This window comes from Loxodonta africana, chromosome 17, assembly GCF_030014295.1.
Source record: "Loxodonta africana isolate mLoxAfr1 chromosome 17, mLoxAfr1.hap2, whole genome shotgun sequence".
NCBI classification, from domain to species: Eukaryota; Metazoa; Chordata; class Mammalia; order Proboscidea; family Elephantidae; genus Loxodonta; species Loxodonta africana.
The window spans coordinates 48,392,180-48,401,838 of NC_087358.1; the positions used below are offsets into that span (position 1 = coordinate 48,392,180).

General features: G+C 38.0%; 1 non-coding gene across 1 annotated transcript; it reads left to right on the forward strand.

The window, feature by feature from the left end:
• Positions 1-4,413: 4,413 nt before the first annotated feature.
• LOC111751359 (U6 spliceosomal RNA) lies at positions 4,414-4,520 on the forward strand. The gene has a single exon (XR_002786440.1). It is a non-coding gene; the product is annotated as a U6 spliceosomal RNA (small nuclear RNA).
• The last annotated feature ends 5,139 nt before the right edge of the window (positions 4,521-9,659 follow it).

The following is a 9,659-nucleotide window of genomic DNA, read 5'->3' on the forward strand; positions in this document are numbered from 1 at the left end:
GAATGAATCAGACTTTATTTTCAATGAACAATGTTAAGAAACCACAAAGCATACTAAAAATGGTAAAAAATCATCAAGTGCTAGTTCCCCAACTCTAACTTTTCCTGTTTACATTTTATGATAAAGTTATGATTAGTTTATCCAAGAATTCACAGACTCTACCCAAGATGTTCCCCAAGTGTCTGTCAGTTTGTCATACTGTGGGTCTTGTGTGTTGCTGTAAAGCTGGAAGGTATGCCACCAGTGTTCAGATACCAACAGGGTCACCCATGGAGGACAGGTTTCGGCTGAGCTTCCAGATTAAGAAAGACTAGGAAGAAAGAGCCCACAGTCTAATTCTGAAAAGCATTAGCCAGGGAAAACCTTATTAATAGCAGTGGAACATGGCCTGGAAGAGGAGCCTCCACCCAGGACGGAAAGGCACTCAAAAGATGACTGGGGAAGAGCTGCCTTCTCAGAATAGAGTTGACCTTAATGACGTGGTTGGAGTAAGGCTTTTGGGATCTTCATTTGCTGATGTTGCATGACTCAAAGTGAGAAGAAATAGCTCCAAACATCCATTAATAATTGGAACCTGGAATGTGAGAAGTATGAGTATAGGAAAATTGGAAATCTTCAAAAATGAAATGGAACACATAAACATTGATATCCTAGGCATCAGTGAGCTGAATGGACTGGTACTGGCCATTTTAAATTGGACAATTACATAGTCCACTATGCTGGGAATGACAACTTGAAGAGGAATGGTGTGGCATTCATCATCGAAAAGAACATTTTGAGATCTATCCTGAAGTACAACGCTATCAGTGATAGGATAATATCCATACGCCTACAAGGTAGGCCAGTTAACATGACTATTATTCAGACTTACACACCAACCACTAAGGCCAAAGATGAAGAAATAGGAGATTTTTATCAGCTGCTGCAGTCTGAAATTGATCAAGCATGCAATCCAGATGCATTGATAATTACTGGTGGTTGGAACGTGAAAGTTGGAAACAAAGAAGAAGGATTGGCAGTTAGAAAATATGAACTTGGTGATAGAAACAATGTCAGAGATTGAATGATAGAATTTTGCAAGACCAATGACTTCTTCATTGCAAATACCTTCTTCCACCAATAAAAATGGTGACTATACACATGGACCTCACCATATGGAATGCACAGGAATCAAATTGACCACATCTGTGGAAAGAGATGATGGAAAAGCTCAATGTCACCACTCAGAACAAGGCCAGGGGCTGACTAAGGAACAGACCAACAATTGCTCATATGCAAGTTCAAGCTGAAACTGAACAAAATCAGAGCAAATCCATGAGAGCCAAAATATGACCTTGAGTATATCCCACCTGAATTTAGAGACCATCTGAAGAATAGATTTCATGCATTGAACACTAGTGACCAAAGACCAGACAAGTTGTGGAATGACATCAAGGACATCATCCATGAAGAAAGCAAGAGGTCATTGAAAAGGCAGTAAAGAAAGAAAAGACCAAGATGGATGTCAGAGGAGACTCTGACACTTGCTCTCGAACTCCAAGCAGCTAAAGCAAAAGGAAAAATTGATGAAGTAAAAGAACTGAACAGAAGATTTAAAAGGGCTTCTGGAGAAGACAAAGTAAAGTATTACGATGACATGTGCAAACAGCTGGAGATGGAAAACCAAAAGGGAAGAACATGCTCAGCATTTCTCAAGCTGAAAGAACTGAAGAAAAAATTCAAGCCTCGAGTTGCAATAGTGAAGGACTCTGTGGGGAAAATATTAAACAACACAGGAAGCATCAAAAGAAGATGGAAGGAATACACAGAGTCAATATATCAAAAAGAATTAGTCAATGTTCAATCATTTCAAGAGGTGGAATATGATCAGGAACTGATGGTACTGAAGAAAGAAGTCCAAGCTGCTCTGAAGGCATTTGGTGAAAACAAGGCTCCAGGAATTGATGAAATATCAATTGAGATGTTTCAACAAACAGATTCAGCGCTGGAGGTGCTTACTCATCTATGCCAAGAAATATGGAAGACAGCTTCCTGGCCAGCTGACTGGAAGAGATCTATATTTATGCCTATTCCCAAGAAAGATGATACAACTGAATGCAGGAACTGTAGAACAATATCATTAATACCGCATGCAAGCAAAATTTTGCTGAAGATCATTCAAAAATGGCTGGAGTATTATATTGACAGGGTACTGCCAGAAATTCAGGCTGGTTTCAGAAGAGGATGTGGAACCAGGGATATCAGTGCTGATGTCAGATGGATCCTGGCTGAAAGCAGAGAATGCCAGAAGGATGTTTACCTGTGATTAATTGACTATGCAAAGGCATTCAACTCTGTGGATCATAACAAACTGTGGATAACATTGCAAAGAATGAGAATCCCAGAACACTTAATTGTGCTCATGAGGAAACTTTACATAGATCAAGAGGCAGTTGTTTGGACAGAACAAGGGGATACTGATTGTTTTAAAGTCAGGAAAGGTGTGCGTCAGGGTTGTATCCTTTAACCATACGTATTCAATCTGTATGCTGAACAAATAATACAAGAAGCTGGACTATATGAAGAAGAATGGGCATCAAGATTGGAGGAAGACTCATTAACAACCTGCATTATGCAGATGACACAATCTTGTTTGCTGAAAGTGAAGAGGACTTGAAGCACTTACTGATGAAGATCAAAGACCACAGCCTTCATTATGGATTGCACCTCAACATAAAGAAAACAAAAATCTTCACAACTGGACCAATGAGCAACATCATGATAAACGGAGAAAAGATTGAAGTTGTCAAGGATTTCATTTTACTTGGATCCACAATCAACAGTCATGGAAGCAGCAGTGAAGAAATCAAAAGACACATTGCATTGGGTAAATCTGCTGCAAAGGACCACGTTAAAGTGTTGAAGAGCAAAGATGTCACCTCGAAGACTAAGGTGATCCTGACCCAAGCCATGGTATTTTCAATCACATCATATGCATGTCAAAGCTGGACAATGAATAAGGAAGATTGAAGAAGAATTGACGCCTTTGAATTGTGATGTTGGAGGAAATATCGAATATACCATGGACTGCCAAAAGAACAAAAAATCTGTCTTGGAAGAAGTACAACCAGAATGCTCCTTAGAGGCAAGGATGGCAAGACTGCATCTTACTTGCTTTGGACATGTTGTCAGGAGGGATCAGTCCCTGGAGAAGGACATCATGCGTGGCAGGGTACAGGGTCAGCGGAAAAGAGGAAGACCCTCAACAAGGTGGATTGACACAGTGGCTGCAACGGTGAGCTCAAGCAAAACAACAATTGTGAGGATGGCTTAGGCAGTGTTTCGTTCTGTAGTGCATAGGGTCGCTATGAGTCCGAACCAACTTGACAGCACCTAACAACAACAACATCTACAAAAAAATGAAACAGGACCCATACCTCACACCATACACAAAAACTAATTTAAAATGGGTCAAAACACAAATATAAAGCCAAAAACTATAAAGTTTGTGAAAGAAAAAACAGGATAAATGCTAGAGACACTAAAACATGGCATTATAGGATATTAACCATAACTAACAACACACAAACTCCAGAAGACAAGTTAGATAACTGGTATCTTCTAAAAATATAAACACTTAGGCTCATCAAAAGACTTCACCAAAAGAGTAAAAAGAGAACCTATACACTGGAAAAAAAAAAATTTGGCTATTACAAATCTGACAAAAGTCTAATCTCTAAAATCTATAGGAAAATCCAATACCTCTACAATAAAAAGAAATATTATCCAAATAAAAATGGGCAAAGGAAATGAACAGACACTTCTCCAAAGAAGACATTCAAGCAGCCAACAGGAGCATGAGGAAATGCTCACGATCACTAGCCATTAGAAAAATGGAAATCGAAACCACAATGAGATACCATCTCACCCCCAGCATTACTGGCACTAATCTAAAAAACAGAAAATAACAAATATTGGAGAGGCCTCAGGAAATTGGGACTCTTATGCACTCCTGGTGGGAATGCAAAATGATACAACCATTCTGGAAAATGATATGACACTTCCTTAGAAAGCTAGAAATAGAAATACCTTATGATATTTTTTTTTATAGCAATCCCAGTCCTAGGATTATAACCTAGAGAAATGAGTCATCACATGAATAGACATATGCACACCCATGTTCATTGCAGCACTGTTCACAATAGCAAAAAGATGGAAGCAACCTACATGTCCATCAACATACTAATGATAAACTACAGTACGTACAGACAATGCAATACTACACAACGATAAATAACAATGATGAATCTTTGAGACTTCTTGCAATGTGGATGAATCTGGAGGGCATTATGCTGAGCAAAGTAAGTCAATCACAAAGGTGCGAATATTGTATGAGACCACTACAATAAAAATCCATGAAAAATTTTACAACAAGTGCTCACTTCAGCAACACATAGACTAAAATTGGAACCATGCAGAGAAGATTAGAATGGCTCCTGTGCAAGGATGAAACTCAAATTCGTGAAGAGTTCCATATTTTTCAGAGTAGCCTGGACAGAGGTCTGAGGACCATGGTTTCAGGGGACATCTAGGTCAATTGACATAAAATGCATTAAAAAATGTTCTGCATCCCACTTTGGTGAGAGGTGTCTGGGGTCTTAAACACTAGCAAGAGCCATCTAAGATGCATCAATTGGTCTCAACCTATCTGGAGCAAATAAGAATGAAGAAAACCAAACACACACAGTAAAGATGAGCCCAAGAGACAGAAAGGGCCACAAACACCAGAGACTCCATCACCCTAAGACCAGAAGAACTAGATGGTACCTGGCTACCACCCATCACTGCCCTGACAGGGAACACAACAGAGAATCCCTGATGGAGCATGAGAGCAGTGGGATGCAGATCTCAAATTCTCGTAAAAAGACTAGGCTTAATGGTCTGACTAAGACTGGAGGGACCCTGACGGTCATGGTCCCTGGACTCTTTGTTAGCCCAAGATTGGAACCATTCCCAAAGCCAACTCTCCAAACAGGGATCGGACTGGACTATAAGATAGACAATGATACTTGTGAAGAGTGAGCTTCTTGGCTCAAGTAGACACACGAGACTATGTGAGCAACTCCTGTCTGGTGACAAGATGAGAAGGAAGAGGGGGACAGGGGATGGTTGAATGGACATGGGGAATACAGGGAGGAGAGGAGGAATGTGATCTCTTATTAGGAGGAGGGCAGCTAGGAGTACATAGCAAGGTTTGTATAATTTTTTGTATGAGAGACTGACTTGATTTGTAAACTTTCACCTAAAGCACAATAAAAAAAAAAATTTTACACAAAAAAGGAACAATCTTTCATGGTTATGAGGAAGGGCAGGGGTGGGGATGCAAAAACACTAAATAGACAGTAGATAAGCGATAACTTTGGTTACGTAAAAGAAAGAACACAATACTGGGGAAGCCAATACAGCTTGCCCAAGGCAAGGTCATGGAAGCTGCGTAGACACATCCAAACTCTCTGAGGGACTGAATAGCTTGGCTGATGGCTGTGGAGATCATGGTCTCGAAGAACATCTAGCTCAATGGGCATAACATAATTTATAAAGAAAATGTTCTATATTCTACTTTGGTGAGTAGCGTCTGGGGTATAAAAATCCTTGAGTGGCCATCTATGATATCTTACTGGTCTCATCCCTTTGGGAGCAAGGGAGAGTGAAGAAAACTAAAGATATAAGGGGAAAGATTACTCCAAAGGACTAATGAACAACAATTACCACGACTTCCACCAGACTGAGTTCAGTACAACTAGATGGTGACTGGCTACCACCACTGACTGCTCTAACAGGGATCAAAATAGAAGGTCCTGGACAGAGCTGGAGAAAACTGTAGAACAAAATTGTAACTCACAAAAAAAGACCAGGCTTACTGGCCTGACAGAGAGTGGAGAAACCCCTCAAATAAGGCACCCAGGCACATTTTTAGCTCAGTAATGATGTCACTCTTGAGGTTCGCCCTTCAGCCAAAGATTAGACAGGCCCATAATACAAAAAGAGACTGAAGGGGCACAGCAGTCCAGGGGTAGGACTAGAAGGCAGGAGAGGACAGGAAAGCTGGTAAAAGTTAACCCAAGCTGAGAAGGGAGAGTGTTGACATGTCATAGGATTGTTAACCAATGTCATAAAACAGTATGTGTACTGTTTAATGAGAAGCTAGTTTGTTCTATAAACCTTCATCTGAAGTTCAATTAAAAAAGAAAAATAAATAAACATACTGAATAAAATTTTTTTTTTTTTACTTACCAATCAATGAGTTAAGCCTCATTCAATATGTGACAATGTCATAAAAATTGCTAAAATATCTTATAAACATATTTCAGGGTGGGCTCATGGAATTATTCTTGGAAGCAACAGTGTAAGAAAAAACTAAAGAGAAGTCAATGGTACAGCTTCCTGACCAACATATTATAAACTGCCGTGTTAATTTTTTTTTTAATGCAGGTAGTGTTCTGACACCACTTTTCATATGATTGCATTAAATATTTTAAGTGTTAAAAATATGATACTGAGATTTTATAATATACCAAATGGCTTACAAATAAATATACAGACTCTTCTGGAACATATATGTGATTATAAAAAATCGAGATAATTATCTAAATTCAAATTTGTTGGAGTAATCTAACACACCTTGCAAGATAGCCAAAAACTAAAAAAAATGTTCTTTGAGACTGCACTAATCAGCCATTTGCCTCAATTTTCTACGCCATTGAACAGAACAAAATTATAGTACTTTTGATCTAAGCTTCAGTGCACAAAATTTGATACAGATTTAGAAATGAAAAAAAAAAACTATTTCTTTATGATCACAGCTCCATTTGGATCTATAAGATCTCTGTGGTTATGGCTAAATGGAGCACTGAGATATTAGAATATGTGTAATTAAAAAACACACACATAATTATCTCTAAATTATGTAAAAGGCGTATGTCACTGGTTATAATTTATTTCTAAATTAACTCTTAAGATCCCAAGGATAAGCTAACTTGATTATTTACCAAAAGCAGATGTATCTCCATAATTAATTTAGTAATCATCTTTATCTTTGATTTTGTGAAAGCAAAAATATATATCACTTTGAGGACTAAGGTGCACCTGACCTAAGCCATGGTACTTTCAGTCGCCTCATATAGATGCAAAAGCTGGACAATTAATAAGGGAAACTGAAGAGGAATTGATTGCTGCCTTTGAATTATGGTGTTGGCAAAGAATATTGAATACACCACGGTTCGCCAGAAAAACTAACAAATCTGTCTTGGAAGAAGTACAGCCGGAATGCTCCTTGGAAGCAAGGATGGCGAGACTTCCTCTCAAGTACTTCGGAAATGTTATCAGAAGGGACCAGTCCCTGGAGGACATCACGTTTTGTAAAGTAGGGCTTTGGCAAAAAGGAAGGCCTTCAATGAAATGGATTGACACAGTGGCTGCAACAATGAGCTCAAATATAACAATGATTGTGAGGATGGCACAGAACTGGCCAGTGTTTTGTTCTGTAGTACGTAGGGTCACTGTGAGCTAGAACTGAGTAGAGGGCACCTAACAACAACAAAATAGTGCCTACTTAGCTCTGGAAAAAGCAACTTTCCTATCCACCTTTTAATTAAGTCTGAATTCTGTTTAACAGAGTCTTACTTCAAAGTATTTTGCAATTAGATTGTATGTATTGAATAGGAAAACTCTGGTGGCATAGTGGTTAAGAGCTATGGCTGCTAACCAAAAGGTTGGCAGTTTCAATGCACCAGGTACTCCTTAGAATCCCTTGGGGCAGTTCTATTCTGTCCTATAGGGTCTTTATGAGTTGGAATCAACTCAACAGCAAAAAGTTTGGTTTTGTTTTTTTGATATTGAATACAAAGCCCATGTTGCCTAGTATTATGTCACTTAATTATAATCACATTAAAATAATAACACAGTATTGCAATGAAATAATAGTACAGTATTTCTAAACCTCATTACTTGTGCTTGTATCTTTCTCCTATACCCCACTCCGTATAGTGATCCTTAGCTCTATAAGGATTTTCTGCATTTTGCTGGGGTTTCAACAGATTCTCCACACATATATTTATAATTTGTATTTTACTTTCAATGATAACTTTTAATATTTTCCTTGATCACTTGTATGACACTAAGTACTACAGTTTTCCAACTTGCCAGTTTAACTGTATATGTTATGTTGTGCTACAAATGTGTTTCTATTCTCCCAACAGAAAGAACAACATCCAAGGGGAAGTAGTAGAAATTATTAATCTCCTAACAGACCAGTATTTTTACTTAAACTATACTTAGCATTATCCAGAGACTCATATTGAGGACAAGAAATGTCACTGAATTTCAGAAACTTTGATCATGGTACTATAGCATGAATTCTATAAGAAATGTGGTAAAGGACAACTCAGATTTTTGAGAAAAGCCAATACATGTTGTGATTTACAGATTTAGACCTTTTTTTAAAAAATTTCCTTTAGGGCAAGAATGTACAGAAAACTGTAAGTATAATGAGGGGTGCTGTAACATGTTCTTAAAAACCATTGAAGATTAAAAAACAGATTTATATAATATTTATATAACTATATATATTACCACTTAATAATGATTATCATTTAAATATAACCCTTCAAAATTAAATAAATGCAGATATTTACACGGTTACATTGTTGACATGGGGAAGAATAGTAGTTCATTTGGGGTATGAATTATTTCTAATGTATTATTTTACTACATGGATCTACAGATCATTTCTCAGACTTCTGCATTGATCAACGGTGAAGAAATAGCTATAAAATGTAATCAAAGTTGGAATAGAAGTTTGGAAGCTCTAATTAACCTTGCAGCAGTTAAGGGCTGAGCAGGGACCAGATTGGCCTTTCGGCTGGGAATTTTTTTTTTTTTAAAGACTTTTTAAAATAAGGGTACTCTCTTGAAATGGGAGCAGGACAAAGGGAACTAACAGGCAGTACTGAGATACCCTTTGACAAACAACACAGCCAAACCAAAACCTAACCCGTTGCTATCGAGTCAATTCTTACTCATAGTGAACAACGGCCAGAAAACAATATTTCATGTCAGTCTCATGGGCAGGTTTAAGGAAACCCAGAAGCGATAGTCAAAATAGAATTTCTATAAAAACCGTTAGGCAGGAGGAAAAGAGAAAAAGGAATGATTATCTCAAATCTTCTCTCCTCTCACCATCTGACCTCTTGTAGATAACTCTGATTGGTCACATCCAAACTAGGAACCAGAGTGTAGGGGAGCCTGAGGGAAGCACTACATAAAGGAAAACTTCTCATGATGCAGGGTGGGGTAAATGAGTTGGTATGGCCATAGAAAATAACCATTTGAATGTCCTTCGTTAGACCAAATTTATTTTAAAATATTAAAAGAAGACATATGAATGAGAAGAAGTAGCTCAACAGATGGATGGATCATTTTGGGTTCTCAAAAAATAAGTGCTGCCATTGCTTTATAGCCTAAATTATTCTTCATTATAGCTGCAAAAACAAAAACTAAAAAGAAACCCTGAATGACCATCCAGAAGTGTTAGACAAGTTTTGTTTTCGTTGTTTTTTGTTCAGTCAAGTAGATTCTGACTCATAGGGACCCTCTAGGACAGAGTAGAACTGCGCCATAGG